At 45.4% G+C, this 24231-nt stretch overlaps 1 protein-coding gene across 2 annotated transcripts in view; it reads left to right on the top strand.

Annotated features, from left to right (window-relative positions):
- The window catches only part of tspan9a (tetraspanin 9a), a 171547-nt gene that overhangs the window by 20965 nt on the left and 126351 nt on the right, over positions 1-24231 (top strand). For both annotated transcript variants that reach the window (XM_076042713.1, XM_076042715.1), the window contains exon 3: positions 18848-18906. The gene's annotated coding sequence lies outside the window, so the exon portion shown is untranslated. The remainder of the gene's footprint in view (positions 1-18847; positions 18907-24231) is intronic.

The raw sequence follows: 24231 nt of genomic DNA, 5'->3' as shown, positions 1-24231 counted from the left end.
GAGGATTAGACCCAACACTAAGCCTTGAGGCACTCCGCAGTAAACACCTGTTGCAGCTGACTTGCACAGAGACGCCGTGTCTACAAACTAAGCCTCTGCACCAGCAGGCCTCTTCCCCAGAACTTTGAACTCCTCTGATGACAGTTCAAAGTTCCGCAGCATCACACGCTGAGCATAAATCCAGAATTAGCAGAGAGAAATTAGCCTTTTCAGTCTTTTTTTCCACCAAAGTTTGAATAAAACTAGCGTGATGTTGCAGAAGTTGGCCAGCTGGAAATTTTACATTCGACACCCGCCCCAAAAAACCCCTGAAGGGATCAAAGCAAATCAGCCTCACACTTCAAGCTGAGCGACAAAACGAGACAAAACGAGACAAATACGTGTTAGACTTGGATACATGTCACAGATGCCAAAACATCAAAGAACACCCCACTCGAGTTTCCAAAATTTAGGTGTAACTGGTTTGTTTTTGTGACAAATCACTTGGTTCCATTACAGGTTTGATGAGCCACTCAAGAAACATTCCGCGACCGTGATCCAGCTCATATTTAAAACCTGCTGCTTTTATTAGCCGGCGAGTAATCCTGTATTGCACAGGGATGAGGATTTCAGCAGAAAAATAAATAAAACAATTTGGCCATGAATCTTCCCCTGTGTGTGAGTCCCAGGAAATGACTTCATATGCAGCACACCTACGTGCTCAGGTGTGTAAGTGGGGCAAGCGTAGGTAAAGGTGGCCGGTGAGTGATGAGTGGCGGGAGTGATCTTGACGTTCTGAGTCAGCCTTTATTCACTGTGCGCCTTCTGTCATCATGCAGCTGCCACGCTTTTTGTCCATGTCACCCACAAGAGCGCTGAGACACTTTAACAACACCCACACCCAATTCAGATGGCCTGCTTGAAAAAGAAAAGCAAAAAGCAAAACTTTCTGTACTGGCTGCACCCATATTTGAATACAATTGCCTCCCATCTGCAGCCTTGTTTTATTGGATTCCCCCAACTGCGATTTATTCTCTGAGTTCTGTGCTGAACTCTTGAGGGATGTCCTCTGCAAAGTTTTTCCTCTGCTTGATCATCTTGCAACTTCATTCTTGTGCATTTTCCCTTTAATTCGCACTTAATCTAACAGACCTCTTTTATGCTTCAACGCTGTCGTGATTACGGATTGTACTTTTGCACTTTTGTAGACCAGACTCCAAAGAAGCACGATGGGAATTATTGTGTAGAAAGAGAGAAGGCTAGACATAGACATAGACATAGACAGACTTTATTGATCCCCTTGGGATGGCTCCCTCAGGGAAATTAAAAACAAATTACCAGTAAACTCAGAAAATTGGGCAGATCAAATATGAATTAAGTGGTAAAAAGCTTGTTTTTTCTTCCTCGGTTTCAAATGTGCTGCTGCTGCTACTCATGACGTCTGGGATTTAACGTGCAGAATTATGCTTAAATGCCCTCAAAACACGTGTCTGCTAAAGTAAGCTTCAAATGATGTAACTTGTTCCAGGTGTCCTGTTTCGTAGGGATGGAGGTCACTCACTAATCCTTGTGACTGAGTGCGAAGGGCCGAGGGCCGAGGTGTTGGGGAAGGGCTAGTAGTAAAAATGAGAAATGGGACTGGGCCTTAGACCTCTGCTGTCTGGCAGCCATGCATAATTGGCTGCAAGTGGCCCATTCATGTGTCATGTGCACGGTCATTAGCGGAGATAACCTGCACCGACTAGAACCTAAATTAACGAAACATCTGCCTGCCAGTGGACTTTTAAATTCGGATCCAAATTTCTGAATGTGGGTGTGGTTACAGGTATTTTATATCTTATATCAAACTGCATTTCCCTCTCAAGGGCAAGTTGTTAAAAGCCCCGAATGAGAAAACCAGACAGACATGCACTGGAAGTGCTTGGGGATAATGAGGTCGGCCGATTTGCAAATATTGCCTTAAATGAAATTAACACGTAGACACAAAGTGCACATCTGGAGAAAGAGTTGTCGGTCGGTCAGTCAGTCAGTCAGTCACGGGCATGTGGTATGTCTAGACCCTATATACCCTCCAAATACTCCACAGGTGCTCTGGTGGGAGGTCGCCTTTGAGACATTCTGGTCACCGGAGCGCAGAGTGCAAACAGTGGCCAGGTGCCAGCGAGACGACAAGGCGCCCAATTCATCACTGCCGCTCACTGAGGATCCGACAGGATCGACGCTCGGTGTTCAGCGCCTGTCAATTCCCTTGCTTCTTTTCGGGGGGAACTGAAACGCATTTCTTTCCTCCCGCTGCCTCTTTCCGTCTTCCCCTTTACAGTGGAAAGGGGAATCGGTGGCGGGGGTGGGCATCAGTCACCCTGTCAGTCCCGGAAGGGCGATCAAAGCCGGTGGAGAGGTGCATGTCTCCCAGCCGCAACGCAATTTAGCCATTAGAGGAAGAGCATCCAGACGTCTCCGCCTCACGCCCTGCGTCTGTCGGTGGGATGAAAAATAGCAGTGGCGGGGGACGTGGGAGTAGACGCCTGGAGAGGGGAGAGAGAGAGAGCGCGCGAGGAAGATGTCGTGTCCTTGTTGTCCCGCGAGTGGATCAGGAGGCGACGTGGGCTGCGCGAAGGAGGAGCCGGGAGGAGAAAGGTTGGACGCTGCCCGAGGACTGAATCCGTCTTTGTCGCCGAGCAGCTGCGAGCGGCGATGAACCTACCCCCTGTGCCGCTGCACTCGTCCGCAGGCGAGGCGGCTCTCAATCATGTGACCTCGTCCACGAGGGGCTCGACGTGTCGCTATCCATCAAGCCCTCGGCGGAGACGACTTCATCCGTCTTCATCCGTCTCCTTCCTTCTTCTTCCATCCCACGCTCCAATTTCCTCGCCCTGTGAATCACGGCGTCTATGGGTTTCCCACTGTTTTTCTTCTTTTTTTTTTTTTATAAGTTTGTGATCTTAAGGTGCTCCAATGAAGTGGCGACTTGTCCAGGGTGTACCCTGCCTTGGCCCTATGACAGCGGAGATAGGGTATGCTGGACCCTATCCTATCCCGAGGGCAGTAATAAGCTGGTATTGAAAATCGATGGATGGATTGATCTTAAGGTGTGCCGTCAGATCGCCAGAACGCACGGATGGTCGTCCAGGATTCCTCACAGACACAGTCACAGTCCCAAACGACGGCCAAAGGAAGAATTTCGCAGTGCAACACGTGGCGCAGGAAACCATTTCTGTCAGTCATTTCTTGCTTCAAAATTCGACCTCACCAGCGTCAACGATTGCATTATTGAATGAATTTTAATATGTTCGCAGCAGCCGCATTGCACGAAGTTTGAACCAAAGTGCATTCTTGGGAGATAGCTTAACTTAAGCCAAACTTTCTGGACATGGCTTTGGTTCCTGGCCTTGTCTCTCGCCTCACTTCCCCTCTTTGCTCGAAAGTGCTTGTGACGAAAGCCGGACTTTTGAAAATATATATTCTTCGTCCGCGGTGTTCCAAGGCCTTCAAAGTTCTTGCCCCTCCTGTCCCTGTGTTTACGCACCATTGATGTCCCTGGCGGCCGCTTCCCTCGCTGAGTGTTCAGCAAATCTGTTTGTTTTGAGACGGCAGACTTCAGAGGTCCGACCAGGTCTGACCCTCCACATTTAATGTGCGCTTGGTCCATTACTCGTCAAGAGGTCGTGTTTACATTTCTGTTCTGCAGCCACTGGTTTATTTTTTTTCCTCTCTGCTTCTCAACATATCTTCCGCTGCCTCACTCTCGTATAAAACATATTTGCTTTTTCCACCGCTCCTGCTCCCGAGGGTTTGAAAGCGGGTTCTGCCTTCAAGCTCGGCTCGCTGAATTTTCCCCTCCTCCTCCTTAACGCATTTTAACTTTCCGCTCACACTCTCCCGTATTGGCTGTCACCGCGCCGGGCGGATGCCTGACACCCGGGGCTCCACTGTGTTCTCCTTCCCGCCTCGCGGGGCTCAGAGAATGAAAAGGCAAAGAGGAGGAGGAAAGGCCAGGATGAGCCCCGTGGTCCCCGCCACGTTAACGGGAGAGAGCCTTTTGCAAATAGCTAAACACCTGCGGGGTGATTCGAGGACAGCGGCAGGAAGACGTGGAGAACCTGGCGGTGGTCGTTGCACGCCAGAACGACCGTTCTGTCGACGGTTTCCTGCCCACAGTCGTTATTGCCATCTTTCAGCCTGCAGTTGTTTTTCTAATCACAGTTTCATTGAATAATAGCTTCTTTGCGTCGACCCACGCTGCCAGATTTCAAACGTCTAATGTTTAACCCGTCCCACTTTTACCCGGCGCCGTCTTGAGTTCTCTCATTAGCATTCCAAATGGTCCTAAGTGTTGCTGATTAGGTTTTCTCTCCGCCTCTGCTTCTTACCACGAACAGGTGACTGGACCCGCGTGCGAAAACAAATTGGTGTTAATGCTTTTATCTGACTGATATCTGTCCATTTATGTTTATTTTTTTTAATCATCCCCCATCTCGGTGGCTTTTGAATAAATGCTCCCCGGTTGTACATCTCTGTCCGAGCGGGCAACTCACCGCTAATTTTCTGTGATTTTCGCAGCTTTAAAAGCCTCATTTAAATTCTTCTCTGGCGCTGCTTTTCCATTTGTTTCACCCCTCCCTCGTTCGTCTCTTACCCATTTCACATTGGACCTCCAGAGAGCTATTAATATAACCTGTCTTGTTTTACTCGAGTAGTGTAGCACATATTCCCATTAGACCATTATATATCGAAAAATATATTTATATTTCACCCAATGTGACTTCTGTGAGTTGGAAATATATAATAAATGTCAGCACCTGCTATTCCATAAAGTTCCTAAGCAGCACAGTATTATTTTAATAGTATAGCACACAGGTTTTCCATTATTTTTCCTTCTATTATCTGAACACACTTAATATTTTTTCATCTTTTCACCTGTTAAATGTGTGACGGGCCAAATCTCTCCCCACACCATATTGAGTTTATATATTTTCTGTCTGTTTTTTCCCTCGAGTTTGTTTAATCTCAACTACATTTTCATTCATGGCCCCGGGCACAATTCTCGAAACCTATTTTTCTTTCGCAACGCCTACGCTCGGCACTCTGCCAAGTTGTTTCCCCATACCTGGCAAAAGCAGCGGGGCTGCCACATAAACTCACCGACCACTTTATCTGGTGAACCCATTAACTGTCTTAATGCAAAGTAGACATTGGAATGGGGAAGAATAGTGACTTTGAATGCGACATGCTTGATGGCGCCAGGGAAAGCGCCCAGCCGGGGGCACTTCCAGGGGTGAATATGCTTTGGCGAAGCCCGAGGTCACATGGAGAACAGCCAGGCCGATGACATGAAAGGCAACGATAACTCAACTATCCGCTTGTAACAACCGAGGCATGCCGAGGACCGTCTCTGAATGCACAACACGCCACTGCGTGTTGTTTATTGGCACCGCGCGCATGGCTGCAGGAAGGTTCCGGTTTCAAAGGCAGGGAGGACGAGGAAGTGTGCAGGCGTGACCGCAAGTGCGCAGCCCGGCTCGCCACGAAGCACACCACCTAGAGGGCGCTGTGTCTGCACCGTCTATTGTGGATCACCTGGTGCAAATAGTCGTGGGCTGAATTTGTCTTCTGTATGTGATACGGAGAGCGTCGATTGTCTTGTGATACTTGGAAGTGCATATTTTAAATCAGCGCTGATTGTCACGCGAGGGAATAGACTGAGTTGGCGTCTCCAAACAACAAGGGGAAGAAAATGATTTTACCGCCACATGGTAACAACTAAATGTTGTGGTAAAGAAAAAAAAAAAAAAAAGGCCTTGAGAGTAGTGCTTTGGGATCACATCTACATCGTGTCAACAAGTCGTCATGTAGACCTGCTAAAGTTCAAGGCAATTGTGTGGTGATGTGGTGAACATTGTGGTTGGTCTGACTGCTTCACAAACTGCTGCTGATCTACTGGGATTTTCCGCAAACAACAACCATCTCAAAGGTTTACAGGGATTGGTCTTCTCAAAAAGAGAAAATATGCAGTGGGTCAGCATTTGTGCAGTGGAAAATTCTTGCGCTTGTTGATGTACGGGGTCAAAGGTCGGACTGGGCAGGCCGGTCGGAGACCGTAGGAAGGCAACATCAACTCAAATCACCGCTGGTTGCAACCAAGGTCTGCAGAAAAGCACCTTCGAACACAGTGATTTAACAGTGTGTACATTTGTTGATATTTATATGTACAATCACCCCTCGCTGTTTCAGGTACTTAGCACGAACAAGGTGTACCTACCAAAGTGGCTGGCGAGTGTTTTGGTACGACAGAGTTCCCTTCTGCAAGCGCAGTGCGACTGCAGTCCATGACAATGACTTTGCTCATTAGAATTTCCAAGCACACACTCCTCTCGCCGCTGCCGCTTCCCCTGCCTGTAATTAACACACGCCCCCCTCGTTAAAAACCAGCCGCCGCTTCGGTTCCTCGGTAAGACAGTAGGGCCGACTCGCTCGACTGCCACTGTTTTGAAACGCCGGCAGAGACATGAAACAGAGGCCAGCGACGTCTGAATCCGGAGGGGGTTATCGTCGGAGCGCGCGATTTGCCCTGTCAGGAAGCGGTGTTGACGCACAAAAAACTTTTTATTTTATTTTTTTTAATATGCCATTCAAAAGCGTGGCTTGTTTCCGTCTCGTGAGAAAAAGGCAAAGGGAAAAAAAACCCCTCCCGTGTCAAAGGTTTGACTGCTTCCGTATTGTTGTACTCTGACGAGGTCTTTGATGCTCGGAGCTGAGTAGAGAGTCAAAGACTGTGCACTTCCCTAGCTGGATGCTGGATGCTGCTGCTGTGCTGTGCTGTTTGTCAAATTGTGAGAAAAACATTTCCTGCGGCATGCGAGATGACAGCGCACGCTAGCCGTAGCTCCTTTAACCTCCTTTCTCTGGTGCGTACATCAAATATATATATGTATATATATATATATATATATATATATATATATATATATATATATATATATATGTATGTATATATATATATATATATATATATATATATATATATATATATATATATATATATATGTATATATAATAAAAAAAAAGCCTGTGTGTGGGGGTGGAGTTGATTGGTGCACAGCTGTACCTCTCCGTGGCACAAGTGTCTCCAGACAGATGCTTCGCCGTGTCCGTGCGCATTTGTCAGAGAGGGTAGAATCCTGGCAGAGTGGATGCTGCAGATGCCGCTGATGACACGCTCCATTGGCGGAGGGGAGGGGGGGGGGATCAATTCCTCTCGGACAAGACTCGAGGTTGCGACTCGATTCGTTCGGCCGGCAGCGGCGAAGCGCAGCTTACGCGCTCGACCCCAGGCCCGTTTCGGACCAGCGGCGGCTCGTTTCGGCAGGCGAATCTCAGACCTGGACGAGGTCCAAGCCTCTGGTGGTGAGCACACATGCCGGCTGCTGTTTATCTCCTGTCTTAGGTGATAATCAGCTCGCGACGCTTTCCCCGAGACTCTCGGCCTTCTGTCGGCCGTGTGAGGGTTTGCCAGGGCAGCCGGGGACGTCGGTTGGGGCGGACTGGCTGCCTTCAGAGGGATAAGACGTTGTTGGTTTCGGTAGGAATTCAGGAGATTATTTTGGAAGCTGATCAGATGTTTTCTGATCCAAATTTCACTGTGAACTTTCCTCTTGTGAATTTATGTACTTTTCTTGTACTGGGCTCGTCGTCTAAAGGACCAGAGGTTGGTGATTTCTAATGTGCGAAAATAGAATGGGATCTCAGTCATGCCCTTGAAGTGTTCTGTAGGATGGCGGGTTGGGTTTTGGAGAAATGTGACCGCCGTGCGTTTAGCTCGGTGAATTAATGCGGCTGCCGCCTTTGCAAATGAAACTTTTGCGACTTGTCATGACTGGAATTGCATCTCATATCTTATTTGTGCTCTGTTGTGATTTTTTTTCCCCCCACCCCGTTCCACATCGCTTCTCAGAATCCATCTGTTTATGCAACTCCCACACACCAAGACTCATCTCAGACACAGAGACCGTTGAGAATTAAGAAAAAGGAGGGCGGGAAATGCCTGCAATCCTAATGTAATTGTCTTGCGAGTGTTTCATTGTTGGATTTTGATAGTCTCACATACTGCCGAGGAATGGCGGCAGAACTTGTAGCTTCGGTTTAATTACTCTGGATTTTACAGCAAGTAAAGTTGCTCGTGTTCAAACTAAATGCCAAAATGCTTCTGTTTCATTCTGGTTGCGTAATCGTGGTGACATTGAGAGCAGCAAAGCAAGAAGGTCGTGGGGTTAATTCTCCTCTTGTCTGTTGGACACTGAAGAAGAGGTTCTATGTATATATATGTTACTATTAAGTATCCTCTTCTCGAAAGAATAGTTGAGTAGATGGCTGCTTTGCTCAGCATTTATATTTAAATTACATTTCAGCCACAATAGGGAATAAAGGTTTTAAAAAAACAAAAGAGCATCAGAGCTGCTCTTTCTTTTTTCATTTTTTTTTGGTTGTTTTGTTTTGCTTTGTTTTTCAAATGACAAAGTCGAACCACGCCGCAGGGGCCCATTCTGGTCCGAGCGTTGGGAGATTTGTTTTTTCCATTTTGTCCGGAATGGGGCTAATGGTCGATTATCACAGCAAGCCTGCCTCAGGTCTATATATTTTTTTATTATTATTGTTTTTTTTTTTTACCTACTCTCTCCGTTTACACTGCACTGGATGTTTCTCAAATAGATGACTGTCAATGTGGGGGGCATTTCATTTATTCTGCTTAAAACTCTAAAATAAAGTCCTGGAACTGTGTAAGAAACAAAAAAAAGGTCATTGGAGCCGAGGATATGCAGGGCTGGAGTGAAACTCATGAGTCACACTGGCCCACAAACTATTCTATTTAAATAATGTGATATTATATGTATTTGAATATCAGTTACCCACAAGCTGGCTATAATAAACAAATTTCTCCGTTTAGCACATTCAGCTGCGTCAGTTTGTTTGCCTATTTTTTTTTTTTTTCTAAACCTTGCTTCCTCAGTGGCCGCCTTCACTGCCTCTGGTATCCATGTTGTCGCTGACGTTCAGCATCCTCCAACCAGCAGCACCACGTACAATTGGGCAAGGTTATGCCTGTGGGTGGAGTCAAAAGGTCTATCAGGGTGAGGCCCACAAGTGGATCAGCCCCAGGGACAGGAAAAGCTCTGAGCACAGCAGAGCAATGGCAAGGTTATTGGGTTATGAACAAAAAAAAAAAAAGAAGTTTTGTTGTAAAGAGGAAAGAACATTTCCCGTCCAATAAGTCTGAGAGGGAAACTTTGAATTTTAATCCAAAGCTGTTTTGCTCAATTGATTTGATCAGAACATTGTAAATAAAGATTGTCTGTGTCTTGGAGTTAGCCACAGCCCTGACTGAGCACTGAACACTGGACCGTGATGCCGATTGCAATGTTCCTATTCCTCTTGATTAGCAAATCCTGGCTCGATAAGGATGCATAATTACCTCCATCTGAATTGCATACGCTATTTCCACATTGCCTTGATATTCATTAGATTTTTGGAAATCCTTTTACACTAATGTAACCAGTGGTCGGTGTGTTTCCCTCATTATTCACTCTGGCTTTGGTCCGCTGGCGCTCTTTCCATTCTACATGTTTCGAATTTACAAGTTGTTTCCATTTATTTATAATGTCGAAAGAACTCCCAAACTAGCAGCAGACATCATGTGACCAGGTGCTCATTGGGAGAACTGCCCGACTCTGTATTGTTTGGTACGACATTCACGATTGTCTGTGAAGTGCACGTCGCACGGGTGGTCCCGTTGCACTGACGACCCCCAGGGACAAAAAAATAAATAAATAATGAAATGTTTTCTTCCAAACAATGGCCAGTTCTGTCACAATCTGTGTTCAACAGCAGTTTATGTTTGTTCTTTGGCCAATTCTGTGGTGTGGATAACATATGTGCCTAGCTATAAAAAGCTGTTTAAACTCTCACGTTTTATTTTGCTTTGTGGGGGAAAACATGTGTTGTGCCTCTAATTTTAATTTCTTGGTTTTAAAGAAGCAACAAAAAATACATGTGGTCCGTCTAATGTTTCATTTTGAATCTGGTACCGCAACTCAATCCATCCTCTGGTTGTTGGCTGTGGTCATACACATACATCCCACTCAGTCAATAGCTGTGTTTTCAGTACCCCTAGAATTGCGGAAAACTTAAATATCGCAATGAAAAAACTTAAATATCGCAATAAAAAAACTGGTAATACAATACATACGCCTACATTTTGAAAAACCTCTCAACATCGCTAGAAGGTTTTTACGCTCTCATGAAGTGGGTTTTCAGACGTATCGCAAAAGTGTAATGGAAACACTTTTTCGCACTCAGTTGTGATGTACGGCGTCACGTGACCAGTTCAATTCAAGTGAAAATAGCGTATGTTTGGATATTTTTTACAAGTAATCAAAGAGAAAAATATAACAACCGTTCTCTGCAGCTAACAACGTAATTCTCGTAAATCTCGCGGGATGAGATTTTGTGAGGACGATGCGCTTCATACCATTCAATGGAAACACATGTAAATCGCAATTGTACCTTGTCGAAATTTTAGAAATATCGCGAAGGAATATTGCGAAAAACTATAATTGAAACGTAGCTATAGATAAACCCGATCAATATCTCTGATGGAATATATTGACAACATTTGACAGGGAGGGGGAGGAGAAGCTGAAACGCGGCCCATTAATATTCACGCAGTTGCGACGCTCCCTTGCAGTCCGAGCCGGGGGCCCTCGGGGCTCGGAGGGACCAAGCGGGGTTGTCGCGACGTTTACTCGCCCGCCCCGACGGCGCGGCCGACTCGCGAGGCGGCTCGCTGACAAATCGTGGGCGGGCTAAGTTGACAGGTCGGGCTGATGAGATTGAGCGGCGCTGTCATAAGTCTTCCACACCAGCAAACGATGAACCTTGGCCCCCGCAGCTGACCCCCTCAACCCTCTCTTCCTCCAGCGACGGAGCGGCCGGCCGGAACGGGCGCGTCGGTCGAGAATGAGCGACGTCGCGACGCTGCTGCGACGGCGGGGCGGGGGGGGGGGCGACGGTCTCGGAGCGGTGATTGCCATTTGGGCTGTGAAAGCAAGAAAGCCGACGAATCGTATCTAAAGGCTGAATGACTCTCACATAGCCCGTGAAAACAGAGGGATTGTTTTGCAGTGAAATTATTGGTTCTGGATGGAGGCTGCTGTAGTTACTATCACCACGAGAGCCATGGCTACTGTTCCTCTTCACTGTTTATTCTACTGGTCTTTCCACTGTTCTTCTTCAATGTTTCTTCCACTGTTCCTCTTCCGTGTTTATTGAACTGTTTTTGCACTGTTCTTCTTCACTGTTTATTCAAATGGTTTTTCCACTGTCCTCCTACGCTGTTGTTTCCACTGTTTTCTTCATTTTTTTTTTTTACCAGTGTTTTTCATCACTCTTTATTCCACTGTTCTGCTTCACTGTTTTTACACTGTTCCTCACTATTTTTTACACTCTTCTTCCGTGTTTATTCCACTGTTCTTTGCTGTTTTCTTACACTGTTCTTCACACTTGATTCCACTGTTCCTCTCAGTTTTTTTCCACTGTTCTTCCTCACTGTTTATTCCGCTGTTCCTCTTCACTGTCTATTCCACTGTTCCCCTTCATTGTTTATTTCAAATTAAAGACATTATCTGTACTCTTGCTGCTTTGGTATATATATTTTTTTATTTAACCCCCAAGTGCGAAACAATGGTAATGTCGTTTTTTTTTTTTTTTTTGCGTTTAAGGCTGACCATTGATTTCCGTCCGGCCTCATATTAACACACAGACTCTGCAGGAGCCTCCAGGCGCGTATTTCATCACTCAGCAATGCGCCACACACCCTGGCACCGTGCCACAGCCCACAGTACAGTAACTCATCGGCAGCCCCCGCGACTTCGCTTCCAAACACATCTGCCTGCAACCAGAGCTTGGCCGAGCCACCCACCGTCTTGGATTACGCAGCCTCTCTACCCCTGATAAGGGCCCGCACGTTAGTCATGCATTCTGATTGAAACGCTGCTTCAACACCAAAACGGAAGTACAGTAGCGCGAAAAAGTGCGGGGGGAAAAAGAGCGCCCCCTCCTCCTCCTCCTCGTATATTTCGAAACGTGCCATTCAGAGAATTGCGTTTGCATAGTGTCACGTTGCCGTTGCTCACACGACCGCGCCGCCTGTCCCCCCCCCGGCTCCCCCAGTGGAAGAGGATATGTCCCGAGCGCCTTCCAGAATTCCCGGGATGTGGCGTCATGCACCCCCCCACCCCCCTCCGAAACCCTGCCTCTTCGCTCCGCTGTGAGGGATGGGGTGAGGTGGCAAAACTCTGCGAGAGCGAGGAGCCCGGAGGCCCATCTCTCACCCTCAGCTGTTGGGGATTGTGGAAGTTTTCTTTACTTTTCGCACTCCAGAGCAGGATGGAGCCAAAACCGCACTCGTCGTTATTGCGGCCTGAAAAAAATCTTGCTGTAAGAGAGAATTTAGGATAAAGTGCAGGGAGATTTTCTTCTTTAATCTTTTTTGTGAAAAAAAAAAAAAAAATACAATGGTGGGAGGAAAAAAATTGTTTTTGGACAAGTGCAATTTCTTTTAGTACAGTCACCCACAACCACATGCTCCCTTCGACATTCTTCCTTCTTAACAAAAGACAGAAAAATCTATGTTGTGCCTTATGTGGAGGTATATGTATACATATGGACGGAGCTTTTTGTGCTGTGAAACAAACTTATAACTCATTGCAACTCGCTGATTGGCAGTTCAACGGGAGCCTTGAAACTGGTGATTACCGAAAATTGAAGGCAATCCAAAGAGCCCAGCCCTGTTAAATGTAGCTATAACTATCGGCAGTTGTTAGTAAGAGGAAGAAACCCAGGTCTCAGCAGCAGCGTCATCGTTTCACTTTTCACCTCGGTAATACATCAAATGTGAAATAACACATCTAGTCCCAGGTGGCGGAAATTGAAAGGCGCAAATAAAGAAAAAAAGAAATCACACGCATTTAATTAACACAATGTTATTTCAGGAATAATTATATGCCAGTTGTCAGAATACACATTTTTCACCGGAAGAATGAATGAGGCTCAAAAAAAGAGAATTGAAGTTTACTTGAGCAAAAGTTAATGAAAGAATTCGAGACATGGCACGATTGGTTATCTGCTTTGTATTGTAAAAATAAGTCTACTCTGGTACTCTGGCACTCTTTAGACAAGAAAGGATGTCACAAATAGCTGAGAATCTCCTCTGAGAGTCACAAATAATTGTCTGTCAAAATGGTCAGAGGGTCTCTGATTCTCCTTCTGGTTATTTCGGGGTCCCCAGATTCTATTCTTGGAATCTGCTGTGAATAAATAAAAAAAATAATGTATTTAAATAAAATCTGCTGTGATTATGTCGTAAACTAAAAGTAGTCTTTGGGCAAAAATATAAATTTTTCCCATTTTACTGCAGTTCAAGAAAAGTAATAATGTATACAGTCTATAAATGTAATCAAGAGAGACACTGGGCATTGATTAAACTGTGGGATCATTTTGCATTCATGTCAGTGGAAATGAGTGATAATGTTTCGATCACATCGAAATACTAACTACTTAACTTAGTAAAAAAGTAACCAGATTTTAATTACTTTCTAAAATCTATGTCCATTGTCAATGTTTTCTCAATGGATGTCTTATTTTTTGTGTCTTTTTACTCTATTCTACTGCTATCTGAAAGGTCTCTCTCTGAATGTAATTTAAACACCTAATGAAATGTAATATTATTTATTCAATTACAATCATGTTTCCACTCTTCTGTCATTTTAAAATGTATGAAATACAGGCTTCCGCTCAGTGAATCTATAGATTTATTAACATTTCATAACAGCAGCCTTGTGCAGTCTGCCTCAGTGCACCTTTTGGGAGGTAAAACCATGACTGGCCTCTGTGAAAAGGGAATGAAGGGACAAGCGAGGTCGGCACTGAGCAGCACCAATCGATTATTTTGAGGACTGTACCCCCCAAAACCCCCCACCACCCCCAACCTCCAACACCCGCGACATAAATCCATTCTTGCGATGGGGTCTTTCTCGGAGAGTTCTTTCGATTTCTTCTTTTCTAGAGAAACAGAAACCACGCACTTCGCCAACAAGAGCTAAAAGAAAAAGATTCATTAACCAGTGGTTATATACCATGCATGAGAGTGGTCTACTACATAATATGAAATCCATAGAATACGTATGGAACTCCAAATTTCAAATGTCATAAGAGCCAAAGTGAATAGGAACTGCAAGTGACGTAATCCCAAACTGTCCGAGCGCCATATAATGACATATAGATTTTCCATGACTGCAAATCAAAATGGCATATTTAAGTCCAACGTGTCCCTCCTGGCTATGGGCAGACATCGTTTCTCTCAGGATGGTATCAAATATTTAAAGAACATCCCACAGCCATCCCGCTTCCGCCATATAATTGGCCAGCAGGAAAGGTGAAATCGGCACCTCCTGGAGGGAAGCTATAAAACGACTGGTCGCGGAGCAGGGCAAGGACGAAATGTAATGTTCCAATTAGAGTACCTTTAACACTTTTTCCAAAGGTCCAATGTCTTAATATTTCAAAGTGTTAAAAAGGTAAAACACACAGGTTGGAACAGAAAAGTTTAATTATTTCTGTGAAAAAGTTTCTAGTGCATTAAAGATCCATAAAAATAAATCTTGGCGTACAATGTAAAATAAATGTTTCATGTCTGTGTGTGGACTCAATTCAACATGTATTTTTTTTTAACTAAGGGAAAATATTTTTTTTTTTCAAGAAGTGACATGCAGGTGCATGTGACTAATCACCTGATTGCTTTTTGCTGCTACTGTAAGTTCTCATTTAGTTGCAGCACATGCTTCTGATGCAATAAGGGGTTGTGGTGTGGTTGTGTGTTGTGTTTTTAGAATCACAACTGTAGAGCACAACTCTTTGATCAAAGCATTTTTTTTTTACTTTGAGCTTACACATCTGAAAAGAATAGAAACGGAATAGAACGATTTTCACCAGAAAAACTAATATTCTTACAGACTAATTCAAATTATAAGAACCTGTTTGTCTCATTAACCTTCTTCCCCCGTTTGGATTTCAAACAATTCCAATTTATCTATTTCTTTTCAAACTGATTCAATCCGACAGTGAGGAACTGAAACATCCTCCAACCAGAGGGAGAGGAAATGGGGGAAGGCGAAAAGTCATTTATATAGATGATGTTCTTCTGGCTCCCCCTCTGGCCTGTGTTAAGACAGCAGAGTCAGCAGTTTGGGAACTGCAGTACAGCCTCAACACACCGATACACACCGATTCACACAATCAGGGCTGTGAAGCATTGATCTCAACGGCCTGTCAGCTCTGGAGGCATAGAAGTGATACCTTAATATTTCCTCCATTCCAATTCCGCCGGTATTTGCTTCTCCCCCCCCGTCTTAGAATCAAATAAAACGAAGTGAAAACGGAGGATTGTGGATACATTTGCACTTGAAAAGCATATTGGGATGGAACGTGTGAAACGCCGTCTCCACAGAATGCCGGCGCTTTGTTGCTCTTTACAGGCCGTTGAACATATGATGACATGATTCATGGAGGCGCAGTAAAGCTGGCAAAATAGCCCAAACAGCTTGTGGCCAGCTTATTTCAATCAGCAGACCTCTGGCAGCCATTTGAAAGGAATTATCGAAATCACGGCAATTAGGCAAGTAGACAACAAAGCAGCAAACAAACAAAGTGTCGTCCTCGCTCCGTCTGCTTTTACGACTCCGTACATCTTTCGATAAATAACGTTTATTTGCAGCGTTTTTTTTTTTTTTTTGGTGTTTTGCACAAGTCTAACACCCGGGCAGCATTTTTCATCTTTTTTTTTTTTACTGAAAGTTTGCTGGTGAGCCAGCTGTTGTCGGCTGACTTGCCGATGTTGTGCCAGCGCTCGGCCGATGGCGGCTCGTTCACAGCTGTGTGAGCTCAGCGGCCGGCCACAGCTGCAAAAGGCCGCTCTCGCTCCCATGACATAGACGGTATCCCCTTACGGGACACGGCACAGCAGGCAGCCTTTCAGCGCCTCTGCTTTCTTTTTGGGATATTTGTCCTCCAACACTCATTGCGTGACCACATTGTGTCTCCAGCCTCCCACAACGGACACTTTAAGTACCTCGAGTGAAAAGCAGCCCCCCCCCTCCGCCTCCCCATTTCCGACTCCGACTCAGCCTCGACACCGCAACGACCTCAAGTGATGAAATGTCAAGGTCGGCTCTTGTCTCTCGTACGACGGCGTGGGACCAGGATGAGCGCCAACGCCCACCATCCAAACGAAATCTCGGGTAATTCACTGTATACCATCGTAATCCCTGCGCACATCTAAGTCCCAGTGATTGTCACGTCCCTTCAGGATGCAAAATTTGTTCTCCGCATTTGACCCATCATCCCCTGGGTGAAAGCGCTGGACAGCAGCGGTGCCGCGCCTGGGAATCATTGGGTGATCTAACCCTCAATTCCAACCCCGAATACTGAGAGCCAAGCAGGGAGGCAATGGGTACCGTTTTGGTATGACCCGGGCGGGGATCGAACCCCCAACCTACAAGTCTCAGGACGGACACTCTCCCACTACACCGCTGAGTATCTGAGCAGATGCAATTGTGCACAGATGCTCCACATTCCGCGTGCAGACACACGTGGGGCGAAGCGCCGCAGATGGCGAGTCTAAATCACAGGGAGCAATTTGGATTGAACTCAAACCGAGTTGCGGTCCGTTCAGAGTGTCGGACCATACGCCTCGTATTGTACCGCGGAGCCGACAAACCACCGTGTATCTCCTCGGGGTGTCTCACTCCTCAGTGCTTGATCCCATATGAACGCTTGCAGCTGTCTCCTTCCCTCCTTCCTCGCGTTAAGAGTTGGCCATTGCCCCCTTTTCCAGTCCCTCCAGGGACAGGAAGGAAGCAAGCTTGTAAAGTTGCTGCGTAATTACGTCCGTGTCTCTGCTTCACAGTGAGCCATTGCAGCCCTAATTAATTTCTGTCTGCTAATGAGAAGAACACACACGGGTTGGACTTCGCTGCGTCACTCCCTAGTTGTGTTGCTGTTTGAAAGTCTCACCGGCTGCTAACACGTTTCCAGCGTATTGATCAGCCCCAGTCTCTCCCCTCATCGTCGAGTGATTGCTCCGTCTCCTAATGATCCACTGGCCAAGCATTCGTACTCACTCTCTTCTCGCCGTACCCTCTCCCTGCACCCCTCCAGTGTTGTGCCTGGCTCAAGTCTTTCAGCACTCAGCATCATTAGAGCTTGACAAGGAGTGGAATATACCATCTGAGGCTGATTTGTTCTGTCATCTGTGGCGCCACCAACAGTTTTTCGACAGAGAATGGACAGATTTGATCCACTTCACATCTTGAGAAGAACATTTCTAATGTGTCATCAAGTTGGAAACTATTAAAATGTAAATAGGACAGAACTAATTTGGCTGAGACCAAAACAGGAAGTGACAGCTAACCACCTTTAAAAGTGGCTGCAGCCTTGGGTAAAGATTTGAGCGGAGAAAACAGTTTTATCAATATTGGATGGAATTTCCACGTTAAAATAAGAACGGACAAAACTTTCCTCAGTGGAAACTTTAGTCCTCTTTACTTCCAAATGGTTTGGACAAGAATTGAGTTAAAACCCTCTGTGAGTACGTCCAGTGTTGCTACAACAGGAAGCCCTAAACTGCTCACAACTGGCTCCACTGGCAAAAAAATAAAAAAAATATTTGGAAGATTTAGAAAAACTTCTATCTGGTGTCCCAACGATTCAACCCTAGTGGAAGGAACGAGGGCAGATACTTGAAGGGTTTATTGCAGCGTGTTGTGTAGTTTGGTTGAGTCAAATTGATGGTGCCTCGTACTTCTGGCTGCAGGTTATTACTGTATGTATAATTTAATCATCGCTTTAAAACCTTTAAGAGGAAAGAGTTTGTGATAAAGACAAAAAAAAAAAAAGCTTTTGAAAAGCCAGAAAAGACAAAGCGCTGACAGTTCGGCTTTAGATTGCAGTTCATTCACTTATCGATCGCTGCCGAGGCAGTTTGGAAGACACCCTTCCTGGAAGTACAGCAGCCTTTCGACTCGTGCACTCAAAAGCGTGCATCTCTGCCCTTCTCAGATCTCGGGAAGACGAACCTTCCAATAGATGCACTGGATGAGCTTTCATTGCTCCCTTTGGAAGTAGCTCTGTGTACACTGGCGGGCGTCCTTGGAGTCTTTTACGGCAGGTGGAGGGAATCTTTACCCGCCGTACCTTCATGGTGTGGTGGTAATGTAAGCAGACGGTCTCTGCCCTCATACGTCATCCTCTGTGGTGAAAAGTGACCTCTCTTGTATTGGATGGAGGCGCTAAATCAGCCGGCCAACACCTCCTGCTGCTCCCGTGTTAAGGTGCACTCAGAGAAGCATCGCTCACGTTTAAGACCTGGCACCACACTTTGGTGTTTGGCACGCTTTTGTCTGCAGCCCTAAGAGATTTTTTTGACAGTCTATAGCACTCAACATATACAGTGTTAAAAAAAAAGTTTGCCTCTATGTCCTAATTGTCAATTCCGAGAAGTAGCTGCAACTCATATTCCGTAAAAACTTGCGCTTGGTGAACGCACCAAGCCGTGGAGGTTAAGCTCTTCAGACAATCAACTCGGATTTTAGGCTTTCTAGCAGCAAGCTTTGATATTCATTTTTTTTTGTTTTTTTTGTTTATTAAAAATATTTCAGAATACTGCCTGGAAGGAGAATGTTCATTGGTTGGATTGTCTCATAAATGATGCAGAAAGAGAAAAGTAGACAAGGTTTTTAACATTCCGGGATTTCATTTGCAGGTTTTGACCCTGAGTGAGCTGCAGACAGCCTCATCCCACCTGTCATTCTCTGAAAATAGGTAAGATCCTCACTTTTATTCTATCCCACCTCTCCTCCATCTGCTCTAACAATCTGTTAACATTGTGCGAGAAAAAAAAAATGAAAGTATGTGCCTGTGATTACCCTTGGGGATTTGACATTATTCATCCGGGAACATCTCCAGCACATTGCTCTATGTTCTCTGTTTATTTTTCTGTCAAAGAAAGCACCTCTTGCATTAATTCATGCTTCCAATACTTAGACCACATTGTTATCCCTTTGGTCGCTCTCTACAGCACGTTCATTAGGACAGAAACTTTCCCGAGTGGTTAATCTTTTAGGCCTGCTGGAACGGATTTTAGGATTGAATATTAAAATACAACTCATTGTTGGAATATCGTTGAAATCATTTGTCAGGTGTATGTGTTTTTATTATGAGTATTATATGTATTATATGAGGGGTTTTTTTTTGTGCCATTGTTTTCCTTGTTTTGCACTCATTTTTTTTAAGTAATTATCTTTCTTGTCCTGCTTTTCAATACACAGCAAAGTTGTGCAACAACCCACCCACGTTTTTTAAAAAAAGGAACAAGCAGTGTGTTCAAGGTATTTGAATGTACTTGAACCATTCTCTTCAGAAAAAAAGAAAAGCATCTTAATCTACAGAAAATGATGGACATTAACCAGTTAACTCCCGGGCTGACCCTTACGAAAGAGGATTAGGGCCACAGGAAGAAAAAAAAAAATACAGAGATTTTTATTAAAGTTTTCATTTTGAGTTTTAAGTTGAAATTTCCTGAATAAAGTCAAAATCTCGTGGAAAAAAGTCTATGTAAAAAAGACGAAACTTGAATGAATGAAAATGTATGAATAAAGTCGAAATTCTGTGATTAAAGTTGATCTTAAAAAAAAAGAAAGAAATTTTGTGAGTAAAGTAGAAATTCAGAAGTCCACATCAACTTTATTCTCAAAATTTTGACTTTAATCTTGAAATTTCAACTTTATTCTCGAATCGGAAACTTGGGGGAAAAATATTCTATCTTAATTTTTTTTCTCTTCTTGTGGCCCTAATCCTCTTCCGTACATGGTGCGATGACAAGATTTGCAGACTTTGGTTCGCTGTGGCTTACACCAAGAAACAAGTTTGAATTTGCTGCTCATGTGCAGCTAGCATTGAATATGGACGCGCATCAAAGTAAGTGCCCCCTAGAGGGAAAAATATCTGGTAACCACATTGGGTGAAAGAAACTGATGCTTAAATCTGAGTACAAAAACTTTAAAGCAATTTGAGCTACAATGAAATTTAAATTGCATAGCATTTTAAGATTGAAAGACCTTTTTTTCTCCTAAATGCGAAGCTGAAGTGCCTTCAGAGTCTCGGTGCGCCAGTGATAATCATCCACGGCTCCCTGCTGCATTGCTGCTGGTCTTCAAACGGAGGCGAACGTAAAGAGGTTACCTAAAAGTAGCTGGGTAAGAGATAACCTGCGCCTGCAGATCAAAGCGGCGTTGGACCGACAGGCGTTTCCACGGCGCCTGCGGTGGCAGAGGCAGAGGTGGGAGGAATGCGGAGCGAGAGCGGGAGAGAGAGAGAGAGAGAGAGAGAGAGAGAGAGAGACAGGGACGTAGAGACGAGTGAGCGAGCGAGCGAGCGGCTCTGTAATGCTATTCATGTGAAGGGGGGATGAGTGGTGAAGAGGCCCCCGTGTCGAGGTGTAAAGTTCCGCTGCAGGAGATTATTCATGGGGGGGTTTGGACTGAAGAGGTCAAGGTTTTTCTGTGCGCCGCACATCACACCGTCACCCCCGCAGTGAATGTGTGCCATACCCAGAAGCCTCAGCATCCTGCGCGCCGCCTTTACAGTGCAGCGAGGCGTGGGGCTTCTTGTGCCTGCTTGTACATTTTAACTTTTTCGTGCTGTTGCACAAGCAAAGCATGTCGTGCCCAGTGGAGGGGCAGCGTAAATTAGGCCCCATCTTCAAGTCGTCACTGTTGCCCGGAAGGGAAACCAAACGATAAAATGCGGAATTAATAAAACTGGCAGTGCATCCCTGCCGCTCCTGCAGCAGTTAACAAAAATGGCAGGCAGGCCAGAACTAAATGTGTTGTTTCACATTGTTGGTAGCGCCTAGTTTTGCTATAAGTGTCCACCGTCTCAAACAGTGCAGTGGGATGTAAGGTGAGTGTCTGCTGGGCGTTGGCAGGTGAAGACACATCGTATATCGGACAGCAGAGGACTTGAAGACGCAGATTTTAAAAGTCCATGTGTAGCCAACAGGGAAGCAATGGTCTGATTCCGACTCATGAACCCAACACGGCACTCTGCACGGAAGCCGAAGTCTGTGTTAACCCCAATCCCACAACTGGCGAAGGTACAAATCGAAACAACAGTTGTGTGATTCACCAAGACCGGCATAAACTCATTGCAACATATCCCACTCAATCTGCCTGGCGGTAGCCGCCAAAGCTACTTACCTCACTGAAAGAGAGACAAGCTTCATTGCAGGGACACACCTGAAGTATGTCGAACCAGACGGGCCACAGCAATTAAAATGAAGCTTGATGAAAAAGTAATTGCGCAGTAGAAAGTGAAAAAAAGTGAATTAATTCATTAAGAAATAGAAGAGTTCTTAAAAGGATTTACAATTGGAAATGGTAGATGAATGCGTTCCTTTTGAATTGCATTTATGTATCCCTTAATGAATACTTTCATTAGGAAATCAATTTTGAAGATCCAATTTTAAACACAGCATTTAAATAGTCAATTGCAAATCCATTTTGAAATTCAATTATCCCCGACGTTTAGACCCTCCGTGCCTCTTTGGTGCCTTGAGCTGGTGAGAGGATGCAAATGCGCTGTGGGTTGTTGCAAGCGTAGCCAGACGGAGACATACGGGAGGAGAAGAAGGTGGAAGACATCCAGAGTTAAAATGCAGAGATGATCGTTGAAGCTAGAGGGAAGTCGGGGGTGGGGTGGGGGGGGGGGGTCTCAGGAGTTGCCATGGAGGAAGGGGAGTTGGTGAACCGGCGGCGTGTTTGTGCGAGCCGGCGCCGTCAATGCCTGCCCGGTTTTGATTTGGTTTGAGTTATTCTATTTGCTCGGATGTCGCAATGTTGCGCTTGACTTCAAACGTAATTAGCTGGGGGTCGAGAGTGACACAGTCATGGGGCGCACGTTTCATCATCCGCGAAACACAAGTTCTCACCTCGGAGGAACCAGTGCGCCGCGTGTTTCAGCCAGTGAAAAAAACGACAAGTCCAACCGGCGCCTGCATGTGTAGAAAGCGTCATCCAGTCAAGTCCTACAGAGCACAGAAATGCACTCCGCACAGTGTGGGCGAGCCGGAGTGGACTTCACACGATTTCCCTGGCCAGAAATAGCAGCGACTCCCGTCACTCAAAAGGACCCCGTGTGATCCGCGTGAGTTCCGCGAGAGATCCAGACGGTTCATAATCCGTGTAGCGATCTGGACTCGCGATTATTATGTCCAGACAGATACAAGAAGTCCGGCCAAGTCACGTCAGTGCCGGCAGATGTGAGTGACTCAACGTGTTGGAGTTTTTTGGGAGATGTCGCCGCTCCCTAAAAGCTCGCCGTCGACAGCGGAGGCGATCAGAAGGGCGTCGTTGCAATAAATCAGTCATCTGTGCCACAATTTACGCTTGGCTGCCCTGACCGCTGCATCAGTATTCTTCTGCTTATTCTGAAAGAGTGTGACCAGATAAATACCGTGTCGGAGCTTCCATTAACATTTTAAATGAAGTTCCTACTTCCACCTGGTCCCAGGAGCCAAGTGGCCACAAGCTCCGTTTTCCACTTTAACGGTCCAAAGCAGCTTTAATTCAGCAGATAGTCTTTTCCCACTTAAAAGGATCGATGAGCCGTTCATTGCTCCGCACCTTTATTGATTTGTGCTTGCGATTGTGGCCACAGTTTACAAGCAGCCTTTCACGCCGCATCAAACACCCTTCGTCGATAAATTGGCCTCGTCCGTCGATTGCCAAATGAGGCGGTTAGATCATGCAAATTCCGCATGATTGCGAGCGTCAACGGAGGCTCGTCATTATCGAAGGGTTCTCATTTACACACCAGTCAAGCGCCTTATTTAAGACGCGCAGCGACGATGAGGACAAGCTGAACAGCAAACATTTGCCATGCTGTCTGCAGACGCACGCGTGCACTGTTTACAGTGGCACTTTGATGACGCTGAATAGCTCCCGTTTTAATCGCCTTTCTCCTTCTTGTTTTTGTTTTTTTTTTTAACTCACATCTGAGAATCCGTCCACATCCGGTTTGACTCCTTCTCACTGTGGAAATTGAGAGGAGATTGTGAGCAGCGGGGGAGAGGGGGTGGGGAGGTGGGGAGGATATATATATATATATATATTGTCAAAGGAAGAGGATGACTCATGTATTGAGTAGTTTAAATGAGCTGCTTGGAGAGAAAATTCAAAATATTGCCTTGTGCTTTTCGTCTGTACTGCTCATAGTTCAGCTACAAAATCAAACCGCCTTCAAAATGACGCAAGCCGATCCACCAATGAATCAGCCGTGGTTGCAGCGCAGTCTTCTGGTGGCAAACCTGCATTTTATTGCAGCCGTAAATAGTGTGGCAAAAGCCTTGGTAGTGAAAGATTATTTATCACAATTACATTGCAATCAACTTTCTATCACTGCCTACCCTTCATTCAGGGTTATGAGGGTGCTGGGTCCTGTCCCAGCTGTCTCAGGGTGAAGCGGGAGGGGTGGAGGGCGGGGCCACAGCCTGGACAAGTCGCCCGTCCATCACTGGGACGCAAAGAGAAACAAACCACATGCTGACATTCACACACCTGCAGAGATGATGTTGTGTTCCAACGCATTGCCGAAAAAACACCCAAATCCTCTAATCCATAAGTTATGACGTGAAGTGCAGGAAGCTCAGTCATTCATGACAAATTCATTAATTCAGAGACAGTCTTGTTGCTTGTTCGGTCTTGTGTGTTGGTTTCACAGAATAAAATGACAGTCACAATTTTTTTTTTTGGCTTAGAATTGAGATCCCGATTCTGTCACAATTTCTTTCTTTTTTTTATTTTCTTTTTTTTTACTATATTTACATATTCATGGCACATTTTTGTGATACAAATAGAAATGTAACAAAATGTAATGGTGCTTGATACAAGACTGTAGTTGTCTTTGCAGCGGTGCTGCTACTGAGGCAAGACACTAGCTGCGTTTCAATTACCCCTAGAATTGCGCAAAAACACGAATATCGCAATAAAAAAATGGTAATGGAAGCACTTAAATGTATGTATCAATGTGGAGGTATATAGCAAAGGTGTAATGGAAACAGTTTTTGTGCATTTACGCGTCACCGGACGT

This window comes from Nelusetta ayraudi, unplaced genomic scaffold (assembly GCF_046127955.1).
Source record: "Nelusetta ayraudi isolate G7.1 ecotype Tasmania unplaced genomic scaffold, CSIRO-AGI_Nayr_v1 ptg000071l, whole genome shotgun sequence".
Classification (NCBI taxonomy): Eukaryota; Metazoa; Chordata; class Actinopteri; order Tetraodontiformes; family Monacanthidae; genus Nelusetta; species Nelusetta ayraudi.
The sequence above is the reverse complement of the archived record's forward strand: the minus strand, read 5'-3'. Positions and strand labels throughout refer to the sequence as shown.